Below are 13,749 nucleotides of genomic sequence, written 5' to 3' on the forward strand. Positions count from 1 at the left end.
CCAGTGTCCAAAAGTGTGCGCAGAGATTCAAAATCTCCATTATCCTCTCATCACTTTTGTCACAGGCAGCTGTGCCATCGAGCCTGTCACATAGCGCTCAGATATCAGTGGGCCTCACACAATCCACAAGTGTCCAGTGTCCAAAAGTGTGCGCAGAGATTCAAAATCTCCATTATCCTCTCGTCACTTTTGTCACAGGCAGCTGTGCCATCGAGCCTGTCACATAGCGCTCAGATATCAGTGGGCCTCACACAATCCACAAGTGTCCAGTGTCCAAAAGTGTGCGCAGAGATTCAAAATCTCCCTTATCCTCTCGTCACTTTGGTCACAGCTGTGCCATCGAGCCTGTCACATAGCGCTCAGATATCAGTGGGCCTCACACAATCCAAAAGTGTCCACTGTCCACAAGTGTGTGCAGAAATTCTAAATCTCCCCTGTCCTATAGACACCTTGTACCTTGTTTTACATTACTATATAGTTTGTTGGATTTTGTCTACATTTCTACCAAAAATGAGGAAGGCTGGTGGAAGAGGCCGTGGAATTGGGCGGGGGTTGGCAGCTGGTAATGATGGTGTTGGTGGTGGATCTGATGGTAGGGGCAAGAGCAAATTAGGATCGAATGCAGGAGGTGCTGACCCTGCGTCATCGTCTGGCTACATAAGGCCTCGAACGCTTAGTTTTCTAGGAGTTGGCAAACCGCTTTTAAAGCCAGAGCATCAGGAAAAAGTTTTGTCTTACATTGCTGACTCAGCCTCCAGCTCTATCGCCTCCTCTTCTTCAGTTGTAAAAAGTAAAAGCACTGAGTCGTCATTGGAGGCTCATGTTCATGAACCACACCTTTCCTTGTGTCCTTCACCCCAACCAAGATTGAAGGATGACGCAGGCCATACTACTGATTACTCCATGGAGCTGTTTTCACATACCATGCCTGGATTATCAAGTGAAATGGTGAATTACCCAGGCCAAGATAAATCTGACATGGAGTGCACTGATGCACAGCCGCTGATGGATGATTCTGCTGGTACATTCACTCAGAGCACTACATTGTCCTTGCAGTGTACAGAGCCAGATTCTGACCCTGATGAGACTCAGGTGCCCCTTCCCGCAAACTATACCACCATACACGGTGACACAGAGGAAGGTGCACATGACATAGAAGAGGAGGTGATGGATGACCCAGTTGTTGACCCAGATTGGCATCCATTGGGGGAAGAGGGTGCTGCTTCCAATAGCTCAGATGAGGAGCATCCACAGCAGACATCGACATCGCAACAGCTGTTATCTGGCAGGCCCGGAGCACTCCAAAGACAGGTTCCAAACATCAAAAGAGTTGCTGGACAGCTTGTCCAGAGGGTCAAAAGATCACAGCGTGCTAGGCCGCAAAATGTCTGCCAAAGTAGGAAGAGTGCAGTGTGGCACTTTTTTGAACAAAATCCTCATGATCAGGCCAAGGTTATCTGTAAGAAGTGTGCAAAGACCTTTAGCCGAGGGAAAAATCTGAAAAATTTGAATACCAGTTGCATGCTTAGACATTTAACCAGCATGCACTTGCAAGCGTGGACACAACACCAAACCTCAAGTGCCACATGTGCAACTGATCACAACGAAGGTAGTCAGCAACGCTACATTGTTTTCCCCACTGTAAGCCCACCGGTTAGCACAGCAGCAAATGTTGAGGTGTCGTTGCAAGACCACAGCAGTCAGGGAATCCCACTGTTATATCAAAGAAAGACTGATTCTAGGCCATCAGAAAGAACACCAACTCCATCACCATCATCAACCCTCTCTCAGTCCGCCCTGTCCACCGCTACTTCCACCATATGCAGCTCTCAAGTCCAGCTCACCCTCCCAGACACTATGAGTAGGTCAAGAAAGTACTCAGTCTCTCATCCGCGTACACTGGGTTTGAACGTCCACATTGCCAAACTAATCTCGTTTGAGATGATGCCCTTTCGGTTGGTGGAAAGCACAGCTTTCCGCGAACTCATGGCCTATGCAGTACCACGCTATGACCTACCCAGTCGCCACTTCTTCTCTCGCAAAGCCATCCCAGCCCTCCACCATCATGTGAAAGACCGCATTGTCCATGCACTCAAGCAGTCAGTGAGCGGAAAGGTGCACCTCACAACTGATGCATGGTCCAGTCGGCATGGCCAGGGCCGTTACGTGTCCATCACTGCGCACTGGGTTAATGTGGTGGATGCAGGGTCCACAGGGGACAGCGGTGGTGGGACAGTGCTGCCTAGCCCACGGTATAGGAAACAGTTGGCTGTAGGCGTTCGACCCTCCTCCTCCTCCTCCTCCTCCTACAGAAGCGAAAGCTCGTCCACAGAGCGCAGTGGTACGAGCACTCCATCTGCAGCTGCCACTGTTGCACACGATGTGTCCCCCTATCGAGCAGCTAGTGGAAAGCGTCAGCAGGCTGTGTGCAGATGATGTGTTTGGGCGACAGACATACCGCCGAGGTGCTGGCCGAGTAGTTGAAGCGACAAACTGAGTCATGGCTGGGCAGTGTACATCTTGAGGCAGGCAAGGTAGTTAGTGATAACGGCCGTAATTTTGTGGCAGCCATAGCCCTTTCAAAACTCAGCCACATACCTTGCTTGGCTCACACCTTGAACCTGGTGGTGCAGTGCTTCCTCAAAAATTATCCGGAGTTAACAGCCCTGCTCCAGAAGGTGCGAAGACTGTGCGCGCACATCCGCCGGTCGCCTGTACACTCCGTTCGTATGCAGAAGCTGCAGCGATTGCTCCACCTTCCCAACCACCGCCTCATTATCGACATTGCAACAAGGTGGAACTCCACCCTGCACATGGTGGAGCGGCTGTGCGAGCAGAGGCAGGCCATAATGCATTTGTGGGAGGATACACGGCCAGGCACTTTGAGAGCAGACATGGAGTTGACAGGCGTGCAGTGGTCGAAGCTGAAAGACCTTTGTAAAGTCCTTCAGTGTTTTGAGGAATGCACACGGCTGGTAAGCGCAGACGACACCATCCTAAGCATGAGCATCCCACTTATGCGTCTGCTCATGCAAACTTTGACGCACCTTAAGGAGCAGGCGTCTGCAGCCAATGTTGATGAGGAGGAAGAGGAGGAGGGAATCCTTGATGACATTCAGCCATTGTCTGCTCAGGGACCTCTCCTGGACGAGGTGGAGGAAGAAGAGGAGGAGTAGGAGGATGATGGGGATGATTACTTAGGGGAGGAGGATGCATCTCGTGGGGCAAGTGAAAATGTTGGCGTGGCAAGGTCTGGTACAGGGTTTGTGCGTGACTGGAGGGATGTGGATTTGCCAGAAAGTGCTCCTCCACCCAGCACTCGCAGTGCATCATTGACACCGGGAACATTGGCCCACATGTCAGATTATGCCTTGCGGATCCTAAAAAGGGACCCCCGCATTGCCAAAATGATGAACGATGACGACTACTGGTTGGCCAGCATCCTGGATCCACGCTATAAAGGCAAATTACAAAACATCATGCCACAGGAGAACCTTAACCTAATATTGGCTAATAAACAAGCAACTCTGGTAAATCGGTTGCTTGAGGCATTCCCAGCACACAGCAGCGGTGATGGTTCTCACACGAGCCGTACGGGCCGGGGGCAGCTTGGCAGAGGTGTTCGTGGTGCACACAGCAGAAGTGGCGTTGGAGACAGGCGTTTCATGACAATGTTGTGGACTGATTTTTCAAATACCGCTCACACAACTGGTAATACTGCATCGATGGAAAGTGACAGGAGACAGCAGTTGTCAACTATGGTTACAAACTACTTTTCCTCCCATATCGATGTTCTCCCACACAGGTCATTCCCCTTTGACTATTGGGCCGCTAAACTGGACACCTGGCCTGAATTGGCCCAATATGCCTTACAGGAGCTCGCTTGCCCAGCTGCAAGTGTGCTATCGGAAAGAGTCTTCAGTGCAGCTGGATCAATCCTGACAGAAAAAAGGACCCGTCTGTCAACCCAAAATGTGGATGATCTAACCTTCATTAAAATGAACCACGCATGGGTTTCCAAGGATTTTGTCCCACCTTCCCCTGATGACACATAGGGTGACAGAAAAATGGCTTGCTTTGGTCCACCTCTTCCTGGTACTTCACTTATTTCGCCTTTTGCATCAGCTGAATGTCCAACATCAACATATGCCACGTTCTAAAACTCCCTAACTGTGCTACCTCCCCCCCATGGCCGGGTCAACACCTAGCGCACGACACCGTGCGAGTGCCGTTGCCCTGGACAGGTGGGTAGGCCGACTCTTGGGCGCGGGCACTGGCACAGGGTCCCTCATAGTGCAATCAAGTGTCTCTGATGGTGGTGGTGCACACCCGCCGTCAGACACACCGCTGTACTATGCGGGGCCCATTGCCAGTACCGACGCCCACGAGTGGGCCCCCCTTGCTTGGGCAGGGCCCCAGCATTTGCAATCTTTACCTCTCCCTGCTCCTCCGCTGTGTAATCTGGGCCGTCAAATCCATACTGGGCCTAACACCGTCTGAGCCTGCCTCCTGAGACATATATTTTGAATGTGTACGCTATCCATACATGTTATCCAGGGATACGGTACCCTTTCTAACCTTTGTGCAATCACGTGCAATCCATTCTGGGCCTAACACCGTCTGAGCCTGCCTCCTGAGACATATATTTTGAATGTGTACGCTATCCATACATGTTATCCAGGGATACGGTACCCTTTCTAACCTTTGTGCAATCACGTGCAATCCATACTGGGCCTAACACCGTCTGAGCCTGCCTCCTGAGACATATATTTTGAATGTGTACGCTATCCATACATGTTATCCAGGGATACGGTACCCTTTCTAACCTTTATGCAATCACGTGCAATCCATACTGGGCCTAACACCGTCTGAGCCTGCCGCCTGAGACATATATTTTGAATGTGTACGCTATCCATACATGTTATCCAGGGATACGGTACCCTTTCTAACCTTTGTGCAATCACGTGCAATCCATACTGGGCCTAACACCGTCTGAGCCTGCCTCCTGAGACATATATTTTGAATGTGTACGCTATCCATACATGTTATCCAGGGATACGGTACCCTTTCTAACCTTTGTGCAATCACGTGCAATCCATACTGGGCCTAACACCGTCTGAGCCTGCCGCCTGAGACATATATTTTGAATGTGTACGCTATCCATACATGTTATCCAGGGATACGGTACCCTTTCTAACCTTTGTGCAATCACGTGCAATCCATACTGGGCCTAACACCGTCTGAGCCTGCCTCCTGAGACATATATTTTGAATGTGTACGCTATCCATACATGTTATCCAGGGATACGGTACCCTTTCTAACCTTTGTGCAATCACGTGCAATCCATACTGGGCCTAACACCGTCTGAGCCTGCCTCCTGAGACATATATTTTGAATGTGTACGCTATCCATACATGTTATCCAGGGATACGGTACCCTTTCTAACCTTTGTGCAATCACGTGCAATCCATACTGGGCCTAACACCGTCTGAGCCTGCCTCCTGAGACATATATTTTGAATGTGTACGCTATCCATACATGTTATCCAGGGATACGGTACCCTTTCTAACCTTTGTGCAATCACGTGCAATCCATACTGGGCCTAACACCGTCTGAGCCTGCCTCCTGAGACATATATTTTGAATGTGTACGCTATCCATACATGTTATCCAGGGATACGGTACCCTTTCTAACCTTTGTGCAATCACGTGCAATCCATACTGGGCCTAACACCGTCTGAGCCTGCCTCCTGAGACATATATTTTGAATGTGTACGCTATCCATACATGTTATCCAGGGATACGGTACCCTTTCTAACCTTTGTGCAATCACGTGCAATCCATACTGGGCCTAACACCGTCTGAGCCTGCCTCATGCTGTATAGACATATATTTTTAATGTGTACGCTAGCCATACATGTTATCCAGGGATACGGTACCCTTTCTAACCTTTGTGCAATCACGTGCAATCCATACTGGGCCTAACACCGTCTGAGCCTGCCTCCTGAGACATATATTTTGAATGTGTACGCTATCCATACATGTTATCCAGGGATACGGTACCCTTTCTAACCTTTGTGCAATCACGTGCAATCCATACTGGGCCTAACACCGTCTGAGCCTGCCTCCTGAGACATATATTTTGAATGTGTACGCTATCCATACATGTTATCCAGGGATACGGTACCCTTTCTAACCTTTGTGCAATCACGTGCAATCCATACTGGGCCTAACACCGTCTGAGCCTGCCTCCTGAGACATATATTTTGAATGTGTACGCTATCCATACATGTTATCCAGGGATACGGTACCCTTTCTAACCTTTGTGCAATCACGTGCAATCCATACTGGGCCTAACACCGTCTGAGCCTGCCTCCTGAGACATATATTTTGAATGTGTACGCTATCCATACATGTTATCCAGGGATACGGTACCCTTTCTAACCTTTGTGCAATCACGTGCAATCCATACTGGGCCTAACACCGTCTGAGCCTGCCGCCTGAGACATATATTTTGAATGTGTACGCTATCCATACATGTTATCCAGGGATACGGTACCCTTTCTAACCTTTGTGCAATCACGTGCAATCCATACTGGGCCTAACACCGTCTGAGCCTGCCTCCTGAGACATATATTTTGAATGTGTACGCTATCCATACATGTTATCCAGGGATACGGTACCCTTTCTAACCTTTGTGCAATCACGTGCAATCCATACTGGGCCTAACACCGTCTGAGCCTGCCGCCTGAGACATATATTTTGAATGTGTACGCTATCCATACATGTTATCCAGGGATACGGTACCCTTTCTAACCTTTGTGCAATCACGTGCAATCCATACTGGGCCTAACACCGTCTGAGCCTGCCTCCTGAGACATATATTTTGAATGTGTACGCTATCCATACATGTTATCCAGGGATACGGTACCCTTTCTAACCTTTGTGCAATCACGTGCAATCCATACTGGGCCTAACACCGTCTGAGCCTGCCTCCTGAGACATATATTTTGAATGTGTACGCTATCCATACATGTTATCCAGGGATACGGTACCCTTTCTAACCTTTGTGCAATCACGTGCAATCCATACTGGGCCTAACACCGTCTGAGCCTGCCTCCTGAGACATATATTTTGAATGTGTACGCTATCCATACATGTTATCCAGGGATACGGTACCCTTTCTAACCTTTGTGCAATCACGTGCAATCCATACTGGGCCTAACACCGTCTGAGCCTGCCTCCTGAGACATATATTTTGAATGTGTACGCTATCCATACATGTTATCCAGGGATACGGTACCCTTTCTAACCTTTGTGCAATCACGTGCAATCCATACTGGGCCTAACACCGTCTGAGCCTGCCTCCTGAGACATATATTTTGAATGTGTACGCTATCCATACATGTTATCCAGGGATACGGTACCCTTTCTAACCTTTGTGCAATCACGTGCAATCCATACTGGGCCTAACACCGTCTGAGCCTGCCTCATGCTGTATAGACATATATTTTTAATGTGTACGCTAGCCATACATGTTATCCAGGGATACGGTACCCTTTCTAACCTTTGTGCAATCACGTGCAATCCATACTGGGCCTAACACCGTCTGAGCCTGCCTCCTGAGACATATATTTTGAATGTGTACGCTATCCATACATGTTATCCAGGGATACGGTACCCTTTCTAACCTTTGTGCAATCACGTGCAATCCATACTGGGCGTGAGAACGGCTGGCGAGCTGTTAAGCAAGCTACAGCACCTGTCCAGACAAGTACAGGGATTCCCTAGCGAGGAGACTTATTTGATTGTTTTCAATGTTGGGACAGCAATTTTTGGGGAGCACTATACTCTGGAGAATGATAGATGGGGCCCACCATACACTGGAACATTCCAAAGGTGGACATCAGACACTGGAGCAGCATTTACAGGGCCCATTATACACTAGAGCATTAGAAATGGGGCCCATTATGTTTGGAGCATTATTTGGGCCCATAAGACAGTGGAGCTTCATCCATGGGGACCAACATATACTGTAGCATTATGTGGAGCTCATCATATACTGTTTCAAACATTATATGGGACCAATGATTCTGTATGGAGAAATAGATGGGCCTCGTCATGAGATGTAAAAAGTGAGGTATTTTTCATTGTACTATACCGCTATTTCTCTGCCGTATCGGAGCATGATGAGTTGTGGTATGTGTTAAAGGGGCGCTCTTTCGCCCAGGGCACATGAAAACCTGCAGCCAGCCCTCCCCCCCCCACAACTTTAGCCAAATAACCCCCATTTTTCAGTGCGTAACTTGTATTATGAAGTTAATTAAGGTTGACAAGCTTAAGTAAGAAGAATTGATGCTTTTGGCATTCAAATGGGCACTGTAGGTGTGTTTCCTGTCCTCCTCTCACTGCCGACTTTTATTCCCCATTGACTTACATTGGGTTTCGTGTTTCGGGACGACCCCGACTTTTCCCTATAATCGGACGATCTTGCTCGACCCGACTTTTGGAAAAGTCGGGTTTCACGAAACGAAACGCGACCCTAAAAAACCAAAAGTCGCTCAACTCTAATGACGACCTTTGACACTCTCAGTGCTGGAATGAATGTGTCGCATGGATTTATGTCTTTTTACATCAATTAAGGAATTTCCTTTTAAAACCGTGTGGGGGCATCACAACACAGAACTAGACCCCAATCAGAGGACCATAAAACATCCGGACTCCTTATCTATGAACTGGTCCAATGTTTATATTTATGTTTCTCCCTCTCCCATATTGATAGTTCTGCTTCACGTCACTTGTCTTATCTATTGCATTTTTTCTGTGCTGTATTGTGCATAAATATGTGACGTCAGATTTTGTATTAGTCTAGCCTGATGAAGAGACCTGAGTAGTCTCGAAAGCTTGCAATGTGTTACCATCTTTTCAGTTAGCCATTAAAAGGTATCAACTACTGAGGACTCTCAATTCTGAATATTTTTCTATCTACTGGCTAACACGGTACAAAGATATACATCTTTCCTGTATCAAAAGATCCTGGGAAACTCATAACAGCTGGCATATCGCTTCCTTTCCCTCATAGGACATGGGAGAAAACATGCTTCAGTTTATTTCTTCTAATAAATATCTTAGTACAGAAAAAGCTAAAGACTGCTATTACTCTATCAATACACCACTGCAAATCAGTAATTAGAGCACATAGTGTACTCTTCATTACTCTGCCTTCATTATTCATCTTACCATTATATCATTGTCTAATGTGAGAGGACACGATACAAAATGACTCAGCAAACCAGTAATATTTAGCAATGTGCCACAAGTAAACATGTTCTTACAACAGGGAAAGTGTACATGAAAATAACACCTCCATCCTACCTTCATTCTGTTGCCTTAAATCAGAATAGTATTCATTTCATTGCGAGCGAGAGAGAACTCAACATTAAAAACTAGATCATTTCATAAAAGCCAAAAACCTGTGTTATCCAATTCTGTTATTTAGTAATATTGCCTACTAGGGCCATTCTGTATGAATATTACATGGTCCAAATGTCTCTCCTCTCCAAGAACATCTAAAAGTTATGAAGAATTCATAAAAATACATAATTCTGGGAATAGCCATAGGTTTTACACATTACACATTTATATTCAGGTTTGGACTGGCCAACAGGATAACAGGTGTATCACCTGGTGGGTCACCCATCACTCATATGTATATTATTTGGCACAATACATTTGATTCACTATGTACAGGAAGAGAAAGCATTTCATCATTCATTTAACAAACTACCCAGTCTAATATTATATAGAAGCTTAGGTAAATTTGTGAATGACGTTAATATTTGCACATAGCTAAACAGGGGACCCTCGGAGTCAATGTTACTGGTGGGCCCTTGGCACTCCAGTCCGTCATTTCACGTACTTTCCCTACCCGATCTATCTATTATGGTAAACAGCATCACGCTCTCTCCCGCACCTGAAATCTGCTGCCTCGGAGTAACTCTCAACTCTGCCCTGTCCTTCAAACCACACGTCCAAACTCTTGCCACCTCCTGTCGCCTCCAACTCAAAAATATTTCCAGAATCCGTCCCTTCCTCAGCCCTCAATCTACTAAAACTCTTGTGCATGCCCTAATCATCTCCCGCCTTGATTACTGCAACACCCTCCTCTGTGGCCTCCCTGCCAACTCTCTTGCACCATTCCAGTCTGTCCTCAACTCTGCTGCCCGACAAATCCACCTCTCTCCTCACTACTCCCATTTCCCCCCTCTGCAAATCCCTCAACTTGCTCCCAATTCCCCAACAAATCCAGTTCAAACTACTAACACTGACCTACAAAGCCATCCACAACCTGTCCCCTCCCTATATCTCTGAACTAATCTCCCAATATCTTCCCTCACGTAATCTTTGATCCTCCCAGGAACTACTACTCTCCTCCACACTTATTCGTTTCTCACACAACCGCCTCCAAGATTTCTCCTGAATATCCCCCATCCTCTGGAATTCCACGCCTCAACACTTCCAATTATCCACCACCCTCGGATCCTTCAGACGGAGCTTGAAAACCCATGTCTTCAGGAAAGCTTACAACCTGCAATAACCATTCTGCTGCCTCACCAACACCAGAACTGCTGCACCCCCTGATGTTCTGTCTCTTCCCCATCATCCCGTAGAATGTAAGACCGCAAGCACAGGGTCCTCTCCCCTCTGTACAAGTCTGTCATTATAAATTTGTTTACTGTAAACGATATCTATAACTTTGTATGTAACCCCCATTCACATGTACAGCACCATGGAATTAATGGCGCTATATAAATAAATAATAATCATAATAATACAATTTCGAATGTACTTCTTATTAAATTAATTTATACCACCAGTTTGTAGACTCTCTGCTGCTTCTTGTAATAAACCAAACAAGAGCAACTGATTTAAATAGCTCAATGCAATTAATATAATAAGTGATTTCTACAGCACAGAACACAAAATGCCACTTTTAATGACACCTGTAGTCTCAATTCAATCCTTCATGACAAGTGTCTTAGAGTTGAGAAAAAACCCTGATCCAGCTGCTAATTTGGTGACTACAGGACCAGAGCCTTATGAACTTCCTCCAACCTTCTGAAATCCCTGACGCCTCTTCATATTAGTAGGCCCGGCACAACGTCATGCCACAACAATCACATTGCAGGGCTTTGGCCGATGGGAAGAGACTACCAACATACCAGCTGGAAAACTGACGCACAGCCAGACTACAGCTTCTGGCAGCATTCATGAGGAATCTTACTGTAGCTCACTTCTCATGAGAAATGGCCTCCAATTTCCTAATATTCTTGAGTTAGCGTGCTGCAAACACATTTTTCAAATCCCACCTAATATTTTCTAATTTTCTATAGGGAACAAGTTAAAAGCAAAGCAGCCACATAAAATCACCAACTTGTGTCATGCTTCACTGTAGGGAAAGTGTTCTTTTTAGTTTATGCTTCATTCTTCCTCCTTCACACATATGATGTCTGGGAAAATAAGGACCTGTCTCATTTTTAATGGCTGATCCTGTTGTACTATGGGAGAGAACACAGGAATACATGGCCGAGCTGATCGCTCCTGTGTGTTAGAGTATCTAATATGTATAGGGGCTTTAGCTTTTTGGACGACTTTTCATAGCTCAAGGATATTTGTATCCAAGAAGAAAAGAGGACCGCACTCCTGGAGCTGATAGAAATAGTGTTAGATTTATTGGCACATGCTATACATGTCGGCCGGGGGAGTGATAACAGGAGAGAGAAAACAGCTGACAACGGCCGTTTCCCGCTACCAGAGCGCTGTGGTAGCGCGAAATGGCCGCTGTCAGCTGTTTTCTCTCTCCTGTTATCACTCCCCCAGCCGACATGTATAGCATGTGCCAATAAATCTAACACTATTTCTATCAGCTCCAGGAGTGCGGTCCTCTTTTCTTCTTGGATATAATCAGCATTGTGGATTACCAGACCAGCACCCGCAGCTGCCAGCACTGAGAGCTCCGGATACCGCACACCACAAGAAGCTAAATGGTAACAGCGGTGCCGTCCGTGTCTTTTTTCCCTTTTTTCATATGTGATTCAAGGATATTTGTGATCAGGATGGCAATTGCTCATGAGAAATGGATTAAAATATCATAGGAACCCTGCCAGAAGCTGGTTACTGTCTATCACATTTGCAGCAGGTCATAACAGCTAAAGGGTACCCTACTAAGTACTAAAAACTTTGATCCAATTTGGATCTATATAGCATCTGATTTTTAGGATACATGCAATTCCTAACATAAGGAACTGTACTTGGTCTTGTAAAATTCTTTAAATGTTGATGTATAAAACCAGATGCTGCTTAGATGTCATATGGATGTAAAAATCAAGCACACAGATGATGGATAGATGACATAGGATGGAATGACTAAATGATGAGAACATCTTGACTTTCTGGATGAAAGTTATCTGCCTTTTCATACTTTTGTCTGTACCCAGCCCAGAGGATCCAATGAATGACAGCAGAGATCTAGAAAACCAGAAAGATTTTATACAACTAAATTAAAAGCTTTTCTTCTAAATGAAAGTAAAAAAACACAATAAGTTATAGATAAAATATAAACTCTCTAAAAAATAACTTAATAAAGATGTTAAAAAAAATCGATGTAAAAGCTTATTCATTATTCTGCCGTGAAATGTAAGGCATCAAATCGTGATGAGTTATAGTCAGCCACCAGCAGTTTTAATCTCGCGCTAAATAGAGAGGAACATTAGCGGCATAAGATTGGGCAGTTTACCTAGTTGATTAAAAAATCATGGGTTGCATTATGGCGAGGTCCCACAAACAAGCATTATGGTGAAATGTTCGATAAAAATGAAAAATGTAATATTCCTAGTTGAAGCTTACAAATGAAACTGCCTCAATTTTGAGGATGAGGAAAAAGAAAAACTAGTTTTCTAGGAAGTAACATGGAATTCAGTGTTTAACAGAATGAGCTAAAGCTCCATTCTAGAGCATAGCTTTCTGATGCAATCACAGCTGCCAAGTCCCTGGCCCTGCATTGTCTTCCTTACTTCATCAAGCAGCTGGACCAAGCACGGATTACCCAAGATAATGATTACTGGACCATATTGCCAACAGTGCATGTTATCTGGCCCTGTCCAAAAACAAATAAGCAGGGGGAAATGTTGGAAAAATCAGCTATGTCCAATGGAATTGGCAGGTTTTCCCAATATTCAGATGCAGTACAGCTTTTGCCTTTGTTCATGATGATAAACTAGGTCTGGATAACACAAGAGTGCTACAGTTTTATTTTTGTGCCTATGTTAAGTGGACAAATAAGGCAATATAGCTCATGATATTTCAACGGTTGGGGGGAGGTTTGAAAAACAATGGACTTGTATATGGCGACTTTGTCCCCAACACAGGTCATCCGACCAATGATCACTGTATAACATTTAAGCAAAATTAACCCCTTCACGACCTTTGACGCCACGTAGGCGTCATGAAAAGTCGTGCCAGAACGACCCATGACGCCTATGTGGCGTCATGACTTTAAAGCCCCCCTGCGGATCGGGTGACCTAGGTCACTGAAAGGTCACCTGACCCGCAGATACAGGGGGCTTTGTTCTTCGCCACAGGGGGCGTGGCTTCGCCCCCACGTGGCTACGATCGCTCTGATTGGCTGTTAAAAGTGAAACAGCCAATCAGAGCGATAGTAATATTTCATCAATGAAAATTGATGAAATAT

The 13,749-nt window shown here is 45.8% G+C and overlaps 1 protein-coding gene across 1 annotated transcript in view; it reads right to left on the minus strand.

Moving 5' to 3' along the window:
* TRPM3 (transient receptor potential cation channel subfamily M member 3) overlaps nucleotides 1–13,749 on the minus strand; it is a 710,253-nt gene that overhangs the window by 625,123 nt on the left and 71,381 nt on the right. The window lies entirely within an intron of this gene.

The sequence above is a fragment of the Dendrobates tinctorius genome, unplaced genomic scaffold (assembly GCF_039654945.1).
Source record: "Dendrobates tinctorius isolate UK_male_01 unplaced genomic scaffold, ASM3965494v1 ptg000134l, whole genome shotgun sequence".
Lineage (NCBI taxonomy): Eukaryota > Metazoa > Chordata > Amphibia > Anura > Dendrobatidae > Dendrobates > Dendrobates tinctorius.